The 17,557-nt window shown below is 33.5% G+C and overlaps 1 protein-coding gene across 9 annotated transcripts in view; it reads right to left on the bottom strand.

Annotated features, from left to right (window-relative positions):
- LOC132700052 (cytohesin-1) overlaps window positions 1-17,557 on the bottom strand; it is a 73,639-nt gene that overhangs the window by 37,974 nt on the left and 18,108 nt on the right. The window contains exon 1 of one of the 9 annotated variants that reach the window (XM_060667162.1): window positions 13,852-14,137. The exons of 6 other annotated variants lie outside the window; for them this stretch is intronic. The gene's annotated coding sequence lies outside the window, so the exon portion shown is untranslated. Of the gene's footprint in view, window positions 1-13,851; window positions 14,138-17,557 lie in introns of those variants that run through there. 2 more of the 9 variants (XM_060667153.1, XM_060667158.1) reach the window with 2 other exon arrangements.

Here is a 17,557-nt window from a genome sequence, read left to right as displayed (position 1 = left end):
GGATACTAGAGTACCGAGCGTCATTTTTTATTATCTACAAATGTATCGGCCTAACGATTATAAGCCATCTTGAATAGTGCTGTCTGCCGATTTATTGATTTTAAAGTCAACAGGCTGTTAGAAAATTTCATTCGAAATTGGGCATGAGGTGTGTGTATTTTTCTAAGCCTGTAACTGACAAAGAGAGAACACATCTGCTACTCTGTCGTTCCCAGTTTCAAGAATTGGACCTAAAGAGAAAAATGTCGGTACCAGAGTAATGAGCGCTTACTGTCCCAAGCACCATTAAACAATATCATTTGAAAGGCCAAAGCGGGGTATATGCCAAAAATACATTTTTGAGATAATCAAGAAAAACTTTTTAAATTTACAACAATGGTTATAATTGCCGGTAGTCGTAAAAATAAGGCAAATGCAGGTTAGTCAAGTATTACGATAGGCACATATTCCGCAAAATACAGTGAAGTCCGGATATAGAGAACTCGAAAGTTGCATCAAAATAGGTTAGTATCCGAGGTTTACTATAAACAAGTTAACAAGTGGACAAGAAGACGTAAACTATATCTAAAAAAAAATAAACTAAAAAAATACATGTAGCCACCTAGGCTTGGATAAACAAGTCGAATATTTTGGTTTATACGAGTCTGTTAGAAAAGTTAATATTACTTCTATAGGTTTCAAGGTTTCAAAAAGAATTCCAAACTTTCTCAGGAACGTCGCATGACTCCAAAAACGTCCGAATCTCTATGTTTTTTCCGTCTTTTACTGAAGGAACATTGATCATGGCCACTTCCTCAATAGTCTTCTCGTTCAGTTCAACATCACTCAATCCTGCATTTGTTTATGAAAAAAATAACGTAAATCAGTCATTATTTTAATGGTACATTTCGTGTTATAGACACCTGTTGACGCTAACTGGATAATTTCTTCTTCTGTCGAAAATTCGGTTGGAATAACTTGATCGTCAATTGAAACGTAACTTTCGAAATCGAAATGTTCAATCCTATTCCTAATCTCTGCTTCAAAGGCTTTCTGATTGTCGGTATTTTCTTCGATATTTTCGGAATCTGAAAGTTTTTTTTAGCCATTTCGCTAGAGGCAATTCATCATCAGAGTCAAAATCATCTTCTGCTTCACAGAACAGTTTGCAATAGTCTTTTTGTTAACTTCCTGCCAAACACGGTGAATAAAATTTACAGCATCCAATAAGCTCCCTGAAAACTCTTCTCCATCATCATTGCTTCTATCACCTTTATCAGCAAAGTCGTCATATAGTAACACTTCAGGGAATGGATTATGCCTTGGTCCATGGACTGCAGTTTTGAACTGGTATTGAGTGGCATAAAAACCAGTTTGATTTGGTTCAACGGAACATTGGGATGTGCTGAACAATTATCTACTATAAGAATAATTTTTCTGTTCTTCTTCTTCAATTCTGTATCCCAATGGAGCAGCTCTTCGCGAAATAAGCCAGATGTCATCCATGCTTTGCCCTTTGACCTGTACATGACTGGTAGGGTCTTGTTTTTAAAACATCTTAGGTTTACTGATTTGCCGATAACAAAGTTTTCTGTTTTCTGTCCCAAACATGTATGCAGTAACCATAACTGTTATTTGAACCTTGGACAATCTTCCACCTGCACACTTTTCCTTGGAATTTCAATGTCTTATCACGGATTAGTTTGTAGAAAAGGCCGGTCTCATCGTCGTTAAAAATATTGTCAATGTCATAATTTTTGTAAAGATCAAAAAAAGTTCATTAAAAACGGAAAATCTATCTTAATCTTAACGAAATTTGGTTCACGGTATCCCAAAGTTCACTATATCCGGGTTCACTATAAACAGTAAAAACTTACATTTGTCTTATGAGACTTTTTGAGTATATTTCCAAAAGTGTTCATTATAACCGAGTATTCAAAATAAACGGGTTTACTATATCCGAACTCCACTGTATATCAAAAAATGGCATATACCCCCTTTGGCATTGAGACTCTAGTAATATTAGTAATATTAGTAATATTATTAATTTACCTAAACTTTATGGTTTGTGTTTCTGTCGGTATAAGATATGCTAATCTATTTTTGCACCAGAAACAGATGATATTTTGCATGATTGGCTGCATACCCGTACGGAAATAAATTCATTACGTTCGCAGATGCGTGGAAATTACTCCATATTAAATTGACAGGTGTCGAATTAATAACGTACTTTAAACCGAAAGCCGCATAAAGTGGCATCACGCATGCAAAGAGAAAACAGCACATTATTTGAATTCTAAAACCGCAATTGCGACAAAGATTATACATTATAATAATAACGATAATAAGTTCAATTAAGAAACTTATTCATTCAAGCGCTCCAAATGACCAACTATTAGCAAACTTTGTTTAAAACTTCAAAAAATTGAGGATATTAAATGAGTGATAATATAAAATAACACTTTTTTAGTCCGCTAGTATTAGTCAATACATTTTTGCTGGGGTGTTTCCGGATATACGGAACAAATATAGACAAGTTTTAAAAAACCGGATTTCCTGATAAATTTTTCCATTCAATGTACGTTCGGTATTTTAAAACTAATTGAACATTGTTGATTTAATGCCTGGAATAGCTATAGAGCTACTGTTTTCGCAGAATATTATTAATAAACGAAATACCTCAAATGGGTGCAGCTATAATGGATATGTTTCATTGATTTGTCCACTACATTTGGGACACTCCCTGAAACTAGCCCTTTAATTATACGCTGCTGAACAACAGTTGCAAATAGGCTGCCAAAAAAAAAAAAGTTTTAATGCAATTTTATTTTTCTTTTTATAAAATTCTTATAGGTCACACTAACATTCAAAAATGGTCATTTTCGGAAATGATTGACACATAACCCTAACCGAAGGAAAAACTGCAACAATATAATACAATTATACCCTGTTAGTAGATAAAACCGTGAGTCATTCCTCTATTGACACTGTATACTACATAAGATCACGATCCCGCTAGACAATTAAATTGGTTTTAGTTAACAGGGTCATAATTGTAACAATTTATTTTTACAATAGGTGTCGTTGTCGAAAATCAAAGTCGAGAAAATGTGAGAGCAAAAGAATGAGAACGTTTTGTTCTTATTAAGAGTGCCGCAGTCGTTATTGATGCACCAGATGTCGGATGTGCTATGTTTTATTATACGAGATTGTGTTTCTTTTTCAGTTTTTATTGTTCTTTTGTAGGAAATTGTATTTCCGGAGTTGAAGCGCTGCGGCGGTGAGTGTCTAACATTATTACAGTATGAGAGGAATTTGATTCTTTGGCGTCGGGATAAATTTTGAGTACATTTGAAAATTTACACCTCAAATTGTTTTGATGTTTATTCTCGAATTATTTAGGTGTTATGTATAGATTTATTTACAATTGTACAACACATTATAGTAAATATAAACGACAAATGGTCTACAAGCAACAATCGTGTAAGTTAATTTGATTTATAGTAAACGAAAATTCCAAGATTTTTCAGCTCATTTAGATCGCATCTCTATCTAGGCGTGCATTCTTAGGTGATGTAAGAATAAAAATCAACCTAGTCCTGCTAAAACCGTTTTTTCTTACAATAGTAGTGTATATAAGACAAGTTTAATAAACGGCACTTTAGTCACGAGCTAAGCGAGTATTTGATAATCGAATGTCTGAAGTTTTGTAACCGTGTTAGATACTATATTTTTTCTACGAGCATTACTTCTTGCGTACCCTTTTGCAAAGCAATACGTTTGACGTGACCATCAGCAAACAACAAAAGTAGCCGAAAGGTCCGCAACAAAGCTTCATGAAGCTGATTTCTTGAAACGTTTTTCTGTATAACAGTGTTTCAAAAATATCCAGTCTACATGGATGGACGTCACAGGTTAAAAAATTAACCTTCTGTATCAAAAAATTGCCGATGCTTTGGAAGCATCAAAAATGTACTAAATGCTTTTTTTAATCATCTAATTCTGAAACTCTCATGCATATAATTTTGACTGCTATTTCATTCTGTAACTTCGTAGATAACGAGAAGATAATATCAAAAGAAGAAAGACTTGGAGTGATTCATTATAAATTTGTCGATAGGAATTCCTTGGCCAGTCTATATCCTGGCGTGTCTCTTCCACCATATTATTGTTGTTGTTTGATCGCATTTTGGTTTAAAACAAAACGAATCGCCCATCCTCGAACAGAGGTTGTTTCATAACTAGCCAAATCTATAAAGATTGACACAAAAGATGAGTAGATAAAGCAAATTTGGTCTTTGTCGCATCAATATTCTTGTCTTTTTCAACCAAAGACTAGATGTAGACTGTTCGATATAAACCATATTATAATCCTCAGTTCAAAAAATATACTCCTGACCTAGAAAAATGTTCTATTGGATCGCTCACTTTTATTATTATTGTTGTTTCAACCTCTTTTATTTTAAAGACTTGTTATTTTTGAGACTTTGTTTTTATTTGTCGTAGACGCCAGATGTACTAAACAAACAATTATTATTAATTTGGTTTCTTTTTAAAATGTCCTCTGGTCGCGCATATTTACAGAAAAGCGCCACGCACGCATATGGTTATCACATTAACAAGTTCAAAAAAGATCCATTTCACTCTTCGGCCGCTAGACGTGCCTGAAATTTCGCTCCCGAGAGTCTAAACGCTTTCGCAAATTTATGTCCTGGGGTTTTCAGCTGTTTAGATTTCAAGCGTTAACAACAGCGGGGAATGTTTGTACCGACATGTGTTAAAACCTATGAACCACGCGCAAACATCTGAACCATGAACGGCAACAAATATGATTATTAGCGTCGACCACGCAAAAAAAGACACATTCAGATTACCATAATTTAGGACCCTCTTTTATGTGGAAATGAAGGTGTCAATTTATTTTCTCTTTTCTCCCTTTTTCCTTTCTTTGATCAATCCTATTTACTATGGAATTGTAATTTGCAAAGGAATTCTAAAAATAAAAGTGGCAACCAATTATTGAATATCCTTCTCAACTGTTGCTTCATAGTAAAACCGATAGTAGTCTCAATAACAAAGAAAGAAGTATGCTTGTTCCACGCAATTAGACCGGGGGGTTTGGGCTACTCTTGGTTGTTAATAACTGAGAATTATATAGACTGATGAGTTCATAGTAGCTAATTCAATTGTTATTAACTGAATGTTCTTAAAACTAAAATAAATAATAGAAAATTAAATATGGTATACCTCAACGAGTATGGCCGGTATATTTATTATTTGAATTTGAATTATCAGATAATTTTCACCTAAATTCTGATACAGGCTCCAAAAATTCATTGAAAGTATTAAATTAGTGCTGTTTGTTTATAATAAACGAAAACTGGACCACAGAAACTAGTTCCAAATTAAATTATACTTAAATCTCGTCGTTTGATTTAAAATTGCTATACATGTTAAGCTTATCGTAAAAATGTTATATTAGTTAATTAGTATCAAGTGGGAGGGACATTCGAAATTTATTATCAATTTTCTATATTCATCTCTATGGTTCCCCTTTTGTTCAGTTTCCTTGTTATTTTCAAAGTCGTGATCAAGGTCGTTACCGTTTAATGGGTTATGACCTCTGATCGGAAATGTTTTTGGAACTTCCTTTTCTGTTATTTTTCATTTTAGAGTAACACACACCTCGTTCACATTTCGCTATAGTGGAGAGTAATACGTTTAGAAATATTCGGAAGATTCTTTAACAAATAATATATTTTTAACAATAATTCTACAATATTTCTTCCTTGCGTTCTTGTACTATTAAGTTCATTCTAACCCAAGGTGACAGATTGTATATAAAATGGCATAGTGCATATGGCTTTTAGGCTTTGAATTCTTTGAATTAAGCTTTTGCATTTTGGGCATACAGTAGTATATAATTGTTTTAATTGTTTTCTGACGCCCTAATTACCACCATTAACAACACATCACATATATTTTTCATAACCAATTAATAACAGCAAGCGTAGTAGTGTTGCCAAGTTGGACATATGTTTAATTGGATTCTATATTTCCAAATCGCTTATATAGACATAAATTATTATTGCGCGCAATCTCCATCAAGATGAACTGTGAACTGGAGTAAAGTGCAAAACGTTATTCACAATAAATATTAATAAAATATTTCTAAGTTACTTCTGCAAATCGTTAATGATCAATGTTACAAATTTATTTTGATTATTTAAATTGGAAAACTCTCATAAATTCTGTGTCGATTTGACCAATTTATACGGACGAGATTTATTTGGGGACCACACGCGTCGAAAGTTTTTTTAGAAACCCGGAGAACGTGTAAATTAGTGGAATCCTTCATTCCGATAACAAATTGCCAAATTAAAATTCGAAATTTGAAAGTGCATCCTATTTGTACAAAAAACACGACGTTTTCGACGCAAAAAGACATTCGTATTCAAGTTGATAAATTGATTTCCCAGACGGGTAGCAAATTGAATTTCAAAGTGCCTTTCTTTTTAATTTCTCTTTGAATTCCATTTCAATATATTTATTATATGTAGCACGCAGTAACATCGATTGGGACGAATTCGAAAATATCAGCGAGGGCAATCTGAGAAAAAATTACAGAAACTAACCGATTAACACAAATTAAGCATGACGTTCAAGTGTAAGAACTAAAAATTCCGTCCAAGTTCTCGTATAACAATAAACGCTGACCTTGCAAGGTTGATTACTATTTCCGCGGAATGTGTCACTAAATTACCAAGAAACATATAAATAAATGTACGGTGTAGCATTAAAAAAAATATGCAAATTTGGTTGTTTTTTACGTTTCTGATCGAAACAGCGTCTACGTTGTGAGCCTGCCTGCGTCACTAGTAATTTTAGCTGAGGAACGCCAAGCCAATAAATATACATCGAAGGCAGATAAATGTAGATGTGAGATCATGCGTTATAAACAGGCATAAACAACGGTAATTTACTCAATTTGATGTATTATATTGTTATAGACTCGCTTGTGGATAGTTAATACCAATGATTGTTGAGGAATCTGATCTAACTAATTGGTTACTACTAAAAAAGATAATTATTATGACGTATGTCAGATCTCGAGGCATTCAGTAGAAATGCCAATTCAGACTCATTGACTTGTTACATTGTATTTTTGACGTAATACTTATAATAAAAAACAATTAAAACATGAATCTCTTTATTTTCCTGTGTAACTCAAAAACCCACGGTCAACCATATTTTCGATATAAAAAACAACTACGGACTCACTCAATGAAGTTTTGCTGTTTGCATTATGTCGTAGACACATAATTATGTGCCTAATTTCTTTGATTTGATATTTTTTCGTTCTGTTTTTAGCACTAAACTCACTCGGCGACTTAATTTCTTCTTCTGAAATTGCGTTGTGCCTAAACGTGGCGGCTCTCAATTGTAGCTCCACTCAGTAATTCCTCGATAGTTTCATAATTCTATAAAACTGTATCACTCGTTTATAAAAGGTCTAAAGCGCATACCCCTGATATCAAAATAAGTCGAGTTGACGTAAGCTCAGTTCGAAATTGCTCAGTTCCCGAGATACAAGGTTACAAAATGAAAAAACAAAAATCTATGTAAAAAAAATTGTATACATTTTTTAAGGTATTACTTTAAAATTTGGTACCCGGAAGTTTTAGTCAACGGAAAACTTATTAGCGGGCGCTTTATAATGCACTTCTAATGGGTTTGAATGGTCCTAACTTTTCCTAACCACTTTTCTCAGTGTACTTTTCATATTTCTCTTGTTAAGGTACCGATTTCCTGAATATTTCTACAAAAAAAAGGTGCTCCCGTTAAAATTCATTCGATTTTTATTGATTGGCAAAACATTTTTTCTTAAGATACTGAAGATATTTAAGAAAACTTTAATTCATTTTTTCTTCAATGAACAGCATTTGATGTTAAAATATATATATATATATATATATATATATATATATATATATATATATATATATATATATATATATATATATATACATATATATATATATATATATATATATATATATATATATATATATATATATATATATATATATATATATATATATATATATATATATATATATATATATATATATATATATATATATATATATATATATATATATATATATATATATATTTCTCATTGTAAGCAAGTAAGAAAAATTAATTAATTTGAATATTCCGTTGCGGTATGGAATAATGAAAACCGAAATACCTAGGCAATGCCTTAGCGGTTTTAAACAGCGGAGTACCTTTCTTAAAAATCTCAAGGAAATTATGTTTTTTTACAAAAAAGAAGAAAATTATACCCAGAAAAAAGCTACGTCATTTGAAACCATCGGAAATGAAGCGCCTCCTAACAGCCACAGTGAAATAAGTTCATTTTCAGGTTTCGCATAAAAAAAATGTTAATAGATAGACAGTTCTTTATTTCAAAAATAAGGTAAAAGAGGTAGTTTAGTAAACAGTTTTATACCATCTCTTTAAACACCCTTCGGCACATTTTTTTTGACGTATAAATCCAAAACCGTACATAAACTTTCAAATTTAAAAAAAAAACACTTCTTGAATTTTTCCAATTTTCCAAAACGAGCAACTGCGGCCTAAGGTAAGTGCAATTAAATTGGGGTATGTTGGTAATAGGTCTTATAACTTTTTTTTCGATTCACCGAGTTACGTATATTCCCATACAACTATGCTTTTTTATATTCATATTCACGCGAACTGAAATCATATGTGTCGATCTACCTAATTTGGCGTTATTTCTGCGAAGCTTGTACACTATAAAGATGAATTGAATACCCCCGGAACACGCGATACCGAGATTGACGTGGGTTGATCGTGCGATAGTCATCCGCGAAATCCTATCAACCCCTTTCGTAGAAGTTATACTATGCGAACGAAAGGGACGAAAGTTCAAACGGGTTGGAATTCTCGTTTTATTGTTGCTATATGGAAAGTTTTGGTAGTTGAGACGGCACTCGGGAGCTTCAAAAGAACGCTTGCGAAATTTCGAGTATTTAATTGACCAATTCGCTTTCATAGATTGCTGATTAAATTGGCCTTGTATAAATGTAAATTACATTTGATATTTCCAAACTTCGACTTTCGGTAGAGAGATATTGAGGATTTTTCCATTGAAGAAGCGAGTTCCTAAAGCGCGGAAAAATTAAGTTATAGCGGCACGTGGTTTTGAGCAGGATTCTTTCTGTTTGCGGGAAAAGTCTGCAAATGCAGCGCAAAAGTTCCTGCGCCGTCGCCCAGTTCCCTCGGGATATCCCGGCTATTCAACTTCCCATCGCCAGACGCCCGAGCCACCTTATTTTTTTATGTTTTAGGAGAGTTTTATGGTAGATCAACTTTATTTACTGGGAGCTTATCGCGGGCTTCGATTTTAGCGGAAGTCATATTTCTAGTCGTGAAAAAGACTAACCAAAACAAAATAAAATCACTTTATTTTGCAAGGGGAATTGTAACGAAACTTTTCTCTCAGCAATGAAAAATTATTGCCCGACGCTTCAAAGGTTCTTAGAATTCGCGAAAATTAACTCGGCACTTCATCAAACTGACCTCAAATAATTGAATTCACTTCGCTAATTGGCAATTAAAAATGCCGAGGTAACTTTGAACTTGAAATGACCATTTAAAATGCATACCTTACGCTAAGGAAATTTGCCATTGCCAATTTGAAAAATATATTTTAATTTATAATTTTTCGAATTCCAAACAGATGGTGAAATATTTTACGTTTTTCGAAAAAAATTGTAGCACTAATATCGGTATTAATTCGACTTTAAAATAACGATCCTAAACTTCATCGGAGACTTAATCGGAAAATCCTGTTGTTAATCGACACATACGATCTAGGAAACGGTCTGTAAAAATTCGTTGTCATAGGAATCAATTTAATTTTTTTCTAAAAACCGAAACGCAAAACGGCAAAGGTTTTCATTTCATTCACTAAGAAAACACGAATTTTAGTGGTACAAATAGTGACATTTAAATGACAGAAAAAAAAATTATATCGCTTGCTGAGAACCACAATGACGAATACTAAAAAAGATAAATAAAATTTTCATATCAGTAGAACAAACAATTTTTTTTAAATGATAAATTCGGCTCTACAACAACGGCCACTGCAGTCCACAGTACGTACAGTTCGCAAAACTTAATATTTCTTGCAATACCATAAAAACAGATAAAAATACCAACATCCAGAAATTTTGTTGGTTCTAATATGTACACTGATTAATAATTGTTCCAAAAATAACTATGAGAAAAATCATTGTAAACTTTGAATTAAAATTTCGTCTGCAATAACTTTTATGACCCCACCAAAGGCATTTGTGGTCTAAATTTCATTTAGGCATCTTAAATCGTTCCATTCTACTCAAACTAACCAAAACTAAGGCTATTCTTTAGGAATTAGCGAAGCACTTCTTGAATCACTCTGAAAATAAGTAAAAAAATGTAATTTTGAAAATTAACTAGTACACCGATATTTCGCATAAACCATTGAAATTATTAATATTAATTATTAAAAAATAAAAAAAAGAAGGCCAACAATGTTACACATCAGAAATATTTATGTAGGAAATATGGAATATGGGGAATTATAGGGAAATAGGGCAAATATGGGCAAATATTTATCCAAAACCTGGGAGGTGGTTTTCTCATCGCATACACTTTCGTAGTGAGGTAAAATACGAAAATCTTGCGGATGGACCTTGCAAAAACTGAGAGTTGAAATATAGGTGCCGAAATCTGTGTCCAAATATCTTTTTTAGTTTTGCAAATAAGTTGAAAACATCCAAACATTTTTATGATAGTAAGTGGAGAAAAAATAATTGACCATACATTTTTCTTTTATTAGAAATTGCCCTTGTTGGTTTTAAGCGAATATAAAGATTAATTTAACGCAGTCTTGAAACTTCGAATAAAACTATCGACAACTATTCAATACTTCAATTTTTAAATAATCGTCTCCTTGCGAGATTACGATCGATTAAAATCATTTCACACGTGTGGCAACGCATTCGAACAGTAATTCGATTTGATTAACAGGACGCAACTCGCGATTCATCCGTTTAAACCCCAATTAAACGCCATTATTTATAGCTCTTGGTCTTTATATATAAACCGGTATACGTGCAGCTTGCTTATTGCATCTTTGCGCATATTATGCACCTGCACGCGTGCCGATATAACTTTTTGCAAATTATATAAATAAAATTTTATTCAATTAAAAATAGTGGCCTATAATTGAAAAGTTGCGGTAAATTTCACAATCTCAAACGGAAAATGTCGCAAGGAAACGTCGGCCTTACAATAGCAATTTTAAAAAATATCATCAAAAAGGTCAACAAAACTGGCAAACTGGTTTCGTTTCCTACCAAAGTATGTGGATTGAGGTAACGCGATAAACGGTTTCGCTTGGTTTTTCGTCAATACCGCAACATCCGATATAAAACGACATCTGAAAAATTAATCAACACAAGGCAAAACATTATCGATAACATCCTCATAGGAAACCTCAAACGTAGAAAAGTTTCAATCGACGAAAAATTGTTGCAGCTAAACATGCTGACAGGAAACGAAAAATAAAATTGTCGGTAAAAACTTTTATCTCTCGATTTTTTTTTCCAGCTATAGAGTTGAACTGATTTTTCCTGAACTCTAAAGTAACTAACACTAAGTAATTGGTTGGAACTAACAATTACCTTCAGAAGAACAAGCTCTCCTAGGAAGAATATAATGTCGATACGTGTAAAATAAGAAAAAAAATGCAAAACGTTTTTCAAAATGCTATGAAAAGTATACTTTACTTGGTGCCATCACTAAAAAGCAAAAACGAGCTAAATGCAATAATAACTATTACCTACTGACCGATTTTTTTAAAACTCAATAAATGCAGTTTGCTCATCTACACTCAGCACTACTTTCGAGGAGTCCAAATAGGATGACAGGATGCTTATGACGATTTTTCAAATTGGGTGGAATGGAATTCCTGTGAATTTCTGTAGCAGTAAATAATTATGGCTTTAGCTCATACATTCTGCTTTATTCAAAGAAAACGTCTACTGTTAAGTGGTGAGCAAGAAATAAACCGAATAATGTCTAATCATTATCGTAAAATTGTTTACCTAATTAATATAGTGCTGCTAAATCGATTCCCATACTTCAAGCTGTAAATATTAAAAACATTAAGAATAAAATACTGCGTAATTACGGATTTGCAACACATAAATACAAAGTCTTACTCGTGTCCCAAAATATATTCACAATATATGAACTATGCATATTGACGTTCACAAGAACGTGCAGAAAATGTCAAGAACTAATAAAGGCCATCGAGTATAGTTTATAATTTAAAAGTAAACATTTTAATATTGATATTCTGGAGTTCAGTGATAAGTGAATCCATTTTCATCCGGGTTGTGCGCTGGCAAGGCTACATTAAAGGAACACATATTGCGGATTTATGTACTTTTGGTTGAGTTGCTGTCGCAAATGTGTCCATGCATAGAATTCCTTTTTGCCTACGACATTGTCTGCCTATTGCCCCTGTAGCATTTGTGTTACGTACCTCTAATAAGCAGCAATTGCAGCAAAAGTTACTTGCGACAATATCTAACAAAAATAAATTTGAACAAACCATACGTTACGAATTTAGTATGAAGTAAACATCCCAAAATACAAAACACAGAAATTGAACTGACTGACAAATAAACCTGATATAATAATGGGTAGAAATAAACTAACATGCGAGATATCCAGGATAACACAGGCATGGGCAGTATTTGGAATGCTTGAAGATGTATTTAAAAGTGATAGATAGCCATAGTTAGCATAACAACAACAATAACACTTACAAAGAGCAGTGATTTAAAATTAAGAGTAACCCAACGAAAGGGAAAGGCTATATCTACCCAATAAGCATATGAGTTACAGGTGTCATATTCGAGCCTTTGAACTACAATTGAAATAGGCAGATCACATATCTAAAATCCAATCCAATCAACCTATGCGGCAGCAGACTTATCGAATGGAAACCCAGAACAGATAAAAGAAGCAGAGGAAGACCACCAGTGCGATGACAGGATCTAGCATCTAGCAGAGACCTATGTCAAGCAGTAGACTTGGAAATGGCTGATAATGAGGTCCTGCAACAATGTACATATTCGCGAATTTTTAAAGATATATGAAATTACGAAATTTATTACAATTCTTGGAAATGCAGGGCAACCAAAAGACAAATGGAAGCATCTATGCTGGGACTAATCTTGAGGATCGGACCTAACATGGAATTGGATAGGCCACATATATCAGGAAATAATGATGACACAACAGCAAATGCCATAAGAATACGCTTGGTGTCATTGCTAACTTAATGGTCGTCTTTCCTGAATTCCAGTTTAGCTAGAATGAAAGACAAAAGATGGAACGGTACACTTACTTAATGGATACCAAGTAGAAGTAAAAGAAGCAGAGGACGACCACAAATATGATGGCGGGATGGCATAACACGAATTACAGGCAGTTGGTTGCAAGAAGTACAAAACAGGACATGTTGGAGACATCAAGGAGAGGCCTGGGCCCAGCCAAATTAGTGTAAAAACTTTTTTTCTGGAGCTAAATTTCCGAATCTTTTTTTATTTATTTATTTATATTGCTTTGTTCGATTTTTAACAGATTTCAAAAATATGGACTAGAGATGTTCGAGGTTATGTTGCGTATGTAGCGACTTTTACTTTACAAAAACAACGTAACGGAACCTTGTGGTACAACCGGAATGACACAATCAACGCAATATTAAATCGATGTATGACTTACAATAAAACCCGGGAATCACTACGGTGTGCTGCACCACGGAGATTACCTCCGAGTGTGCACTCGCCAGAAAGGCACCCTGGCCACTTTCAATTGCGAACGTTCTGGTACGCATACCGTTGGCTCGAAACATTTACCATGATAAACAGAACGCACCCCTAACTAAATACGATAACCCGGCGAAAAATTACGCGAGCAATGCGATCCAAGTCGGCGGCGCTAAACTTCCGTCTCGTCTCGACGACGATTGTCGACTGTTTTTCGGATCTCCCGCCGATTCAGACTTTACGCAGTGGCAAGTCTGTTTGCGGCGCGGCGGAGCCAAAGTCTACCGCTTTTGCTACCGGCTTCGCTTCGCTTTTAGGATCGTTCAGGTAGGTGTGCCTCTCTTGGCTTTTGTACAGGGCGTCTCGTTACAATGGACGACGACGACATAAACCGTGAGCTACGAGAAGTTACGCTATCGGTAATATAATCACACGCGCGTTGAAATGGAAAAAAATCATCGTCGTGCGTTGGAACGTATGCGGGTCATCGGACTGTGACAGGAATAATTACTATTGTTACGTGTCGCTTGGATAGGGGCTGAAATAATTAAGTTTCTTACATTTAGGGTTTATGATTGGTTCGATCGACTATACAGTATGTTCAATATAAGAATGGGGGTATTGAAAACCACAGGTTATAATAGGAAAGTTTTGCCCACAAAATGGTTCGAGGGTGAATCGTTCCCGAGAAATTTGAGAAAATATAAAAAGTTGGATCTTCTAATTTTGTCTGTAAAGCCGAAAATACGCCAAACATGATATTGGTATTAGTATATTATTAGAACACTACTTTCTTAAGAAGAATATGATGACATTAAGGAAACCAGAACTTTTTCAATTATTTTCAAGAAGCACCATAGATTTTTAAATTTTATTATGATGAATATTTTAATTAATAGATAGAGCATAAAAAATGCGCTGGAATGATGTGATGCATTTATCATGCTTAGAGGCACCAAAGCAAACATTTAATTTTTTTGAATAGTAAGCCCCACGAAAAACAAAAGTTCTGCCAGTCCACTGATCGCATACACTGAACTAGTATTAAATTTGTTCCTTATTCAAAACTGAAAAGTCAATAACGTAAATTTACTTACCAATTACATCGCAATAACTTTGAATCGCTTACTAATTAGATTGAAATAAATAAACAAATAATAATTCAAATTTATAAAACATAATTCAGTGATTAATACGTATTGTACCTTAGTTAAACTGTCAATAAAGACATTTGTCAATAAGGACATTTATTTTTTCAAAGCTTACTGCTATGTTTATAGAAATAATTGCAGTGCCAAAACTTTTAATTTAATTGGACTGTCAAAACTTTTGTTTTTCGGAATGTCTCTTGAGAGCGAACATGACCTACTATAAAAACATCAAATTCTGTTTTTGCTATTTAAAAACATTTTTTATGCTCAAATAATAAAAGTGTTCAACATGGTCGCCATAAGGAAATTTAAAAAATTATGGTGTATCTCGAAAACAAATCAAAAATTCTATTTCCCTTTATGCCATCATATTCTTAAAAAAAAAGTTCTAATAATGTAAAAATCCCCGGATCATTTTTGACGTATTTTGGGCTTTCGAGACAAAAATAGAAAATCTAACTTTTTATATTTTCTTAAATTTATCAGAAACGATTCACGTGTCACATTTTAAAACGTACAATTTTCCTAATTTAACTGACCTTATATCTCCTATGGTTCCCTATATCTATATTGTATCCCATCCATTTACACTGTATACGAGGTGTTTGTCAATTATATGCGAATAATTAACGATTCTGCGTGAAAAACTACATACGCCACAAGTTGAAGAATTCTATAAGAAGGCGGCAGATCTAAGTTAAGCGCTCCGTAATTAACCCTACTCTTCTTTAGTTCCTTCTATGTTGCCACGAAATAAAAGAATATTAGGTTAGAGTTTGTCTTTGGTCTATTAGTTTTTACTGCCAATCTGAGCAATATAGGTCATAACATGGAGTCAAAATTATCGAGTTCAACAATAGTTCAAAGATTCTTTTTGTCTTATTTTATTTTATAACAGTTTTTCAAGGAACTGATATATTTTATTTCGTAAACTTGAATTTGAATTGAATTGAGCAATATTGTTTTATTATTAAAATGTTTATTGTTAAAATGTATACAAGATATGCACTTTTGGTAGTAAATTTCTTCTCTCGAATCAGGACCAAGACAAAAAATCGTAAAACTAATCTCGTAAGATGTCTGTTCTTTTAATTAAGCACTGTGGCGATGAGTTTCGTTTCTTTTAGGAGTGAACCACAATAGAAAAAGAAAATGATCGGCAAACTATAGAGTTAATATTCCTCATAGCAATAATGCGCCAATGTACGAAAAATTGAAAAATATTGTCAAAATATGGAAAATTTTATGTATTTAATATCACGAAATAAAAATCTCTAACGCCAAAGGTGACCTTTAGAAATGTCATGAGTATCGCGGGTATTAATTTATTTCTAAAAATACAAGATATTGTATAGTAGTCCCCTTGGCAACAATCAAGCGATAATACGAATGTCAATATCATTGTTTCAACTGCTCTCTGAAATCAAGAAAAAATAAAAAATGTGCTTATTGTTTATATTACCGACCCAACCCGATTTAAGGCCAAACTTATTCTTTTCTTATTTTTTTAAGAGCCTTATTTGGCCTAGGACAAACTAATTTGGCTTGAAATCGGGTTTGGCCGAAAACATATACATTCATAACAAGACATTTTGTTGTTCAAAGAACTGCGCAACACTTCATGAAAAGTAAAAAAAAAAGAGATAAAATTTATTACTTTAGTAACAAATCCGCTAAACAAAAAAAAAGGCTAAAATACTTTTACCAAAAACTACCCATTACTGGTTTCTTCAAAGGTTTTGTATATTTTCCGCTCATCTACGTATCAACATTTTCCTCTCTTGATAATTTTTAGAATTTAGCACGATTCCCGGACTAGTGTCTAATGACATTGGCAATTCCGCGTTATCGTTCGCCCTTGGTCCGTAGAATTTGTTTTTATTTTGTAAAAAGCGTAACCACATTGAATATCACTTTAGAATTTTACCTCTCAGCAATTTAAAAAAATATAAATTCAACCGCTTGCGATCTGTTTTTTTTTTCTTCTTCTTTTCATTATACAACTTTCTAAGTAGCCGTGACAACACTGATCCTCTTAACTTGAAACATCTTCGAACCTCGTCTAGCCTTTAATGTCCTTATTACGATATAATGAAAATATGAAACGTCTACAATCACCTGAAGAGGTCGGTGGTGATTAGGCGACAAAAACACAGCTAAATAATCTGTATATGTTTAAAATAATATACCGCACGTAAAAATCTACATCTGTACGCTGCGGTTATTGCGTGGGGCAAATTCACCCCAAGGGAAACTAGAGATCTATAATGCAATGCCCAAAGCATGCATTGTTATTAGGGCGGAAGAGACACGCACGAAACGCAAATGGTTATTGACCACAAGAATCGATAAAAGTAAATAGGCAAAATCGGAGAGAATTGCTCGCGCACCGGAATAGAAACCAATCAAAATATAAAACGTCAGTGAAGAGCAATTCCACAAGCCATAAATACGCTATCGAGTCCATATATTAATCGCTATGCGAACATTTGACTCTTCACCTAAACAATT

Source organism: Cylas formicarius, unplaced genomic scaffold, assembly GCF_029955315.1.
Source record: "Cylas formicarius isolate icCylForm1 unplaced genomic scaffold, icCylForm1.1 PGA_scaffold_3__17_contigs__length_32017465, whole genome shotgun sequence".
Taxonomy (NCBI): domain Eukaryota; kingdom Metazoa; phylum Arthropoda; class Insecta; order Coleoptera; family Brentidae; genus Cylas; species Cylas formicarius.
This window is presented reverse-complemented; position numbering and strand designations above follow the sequence as displayed.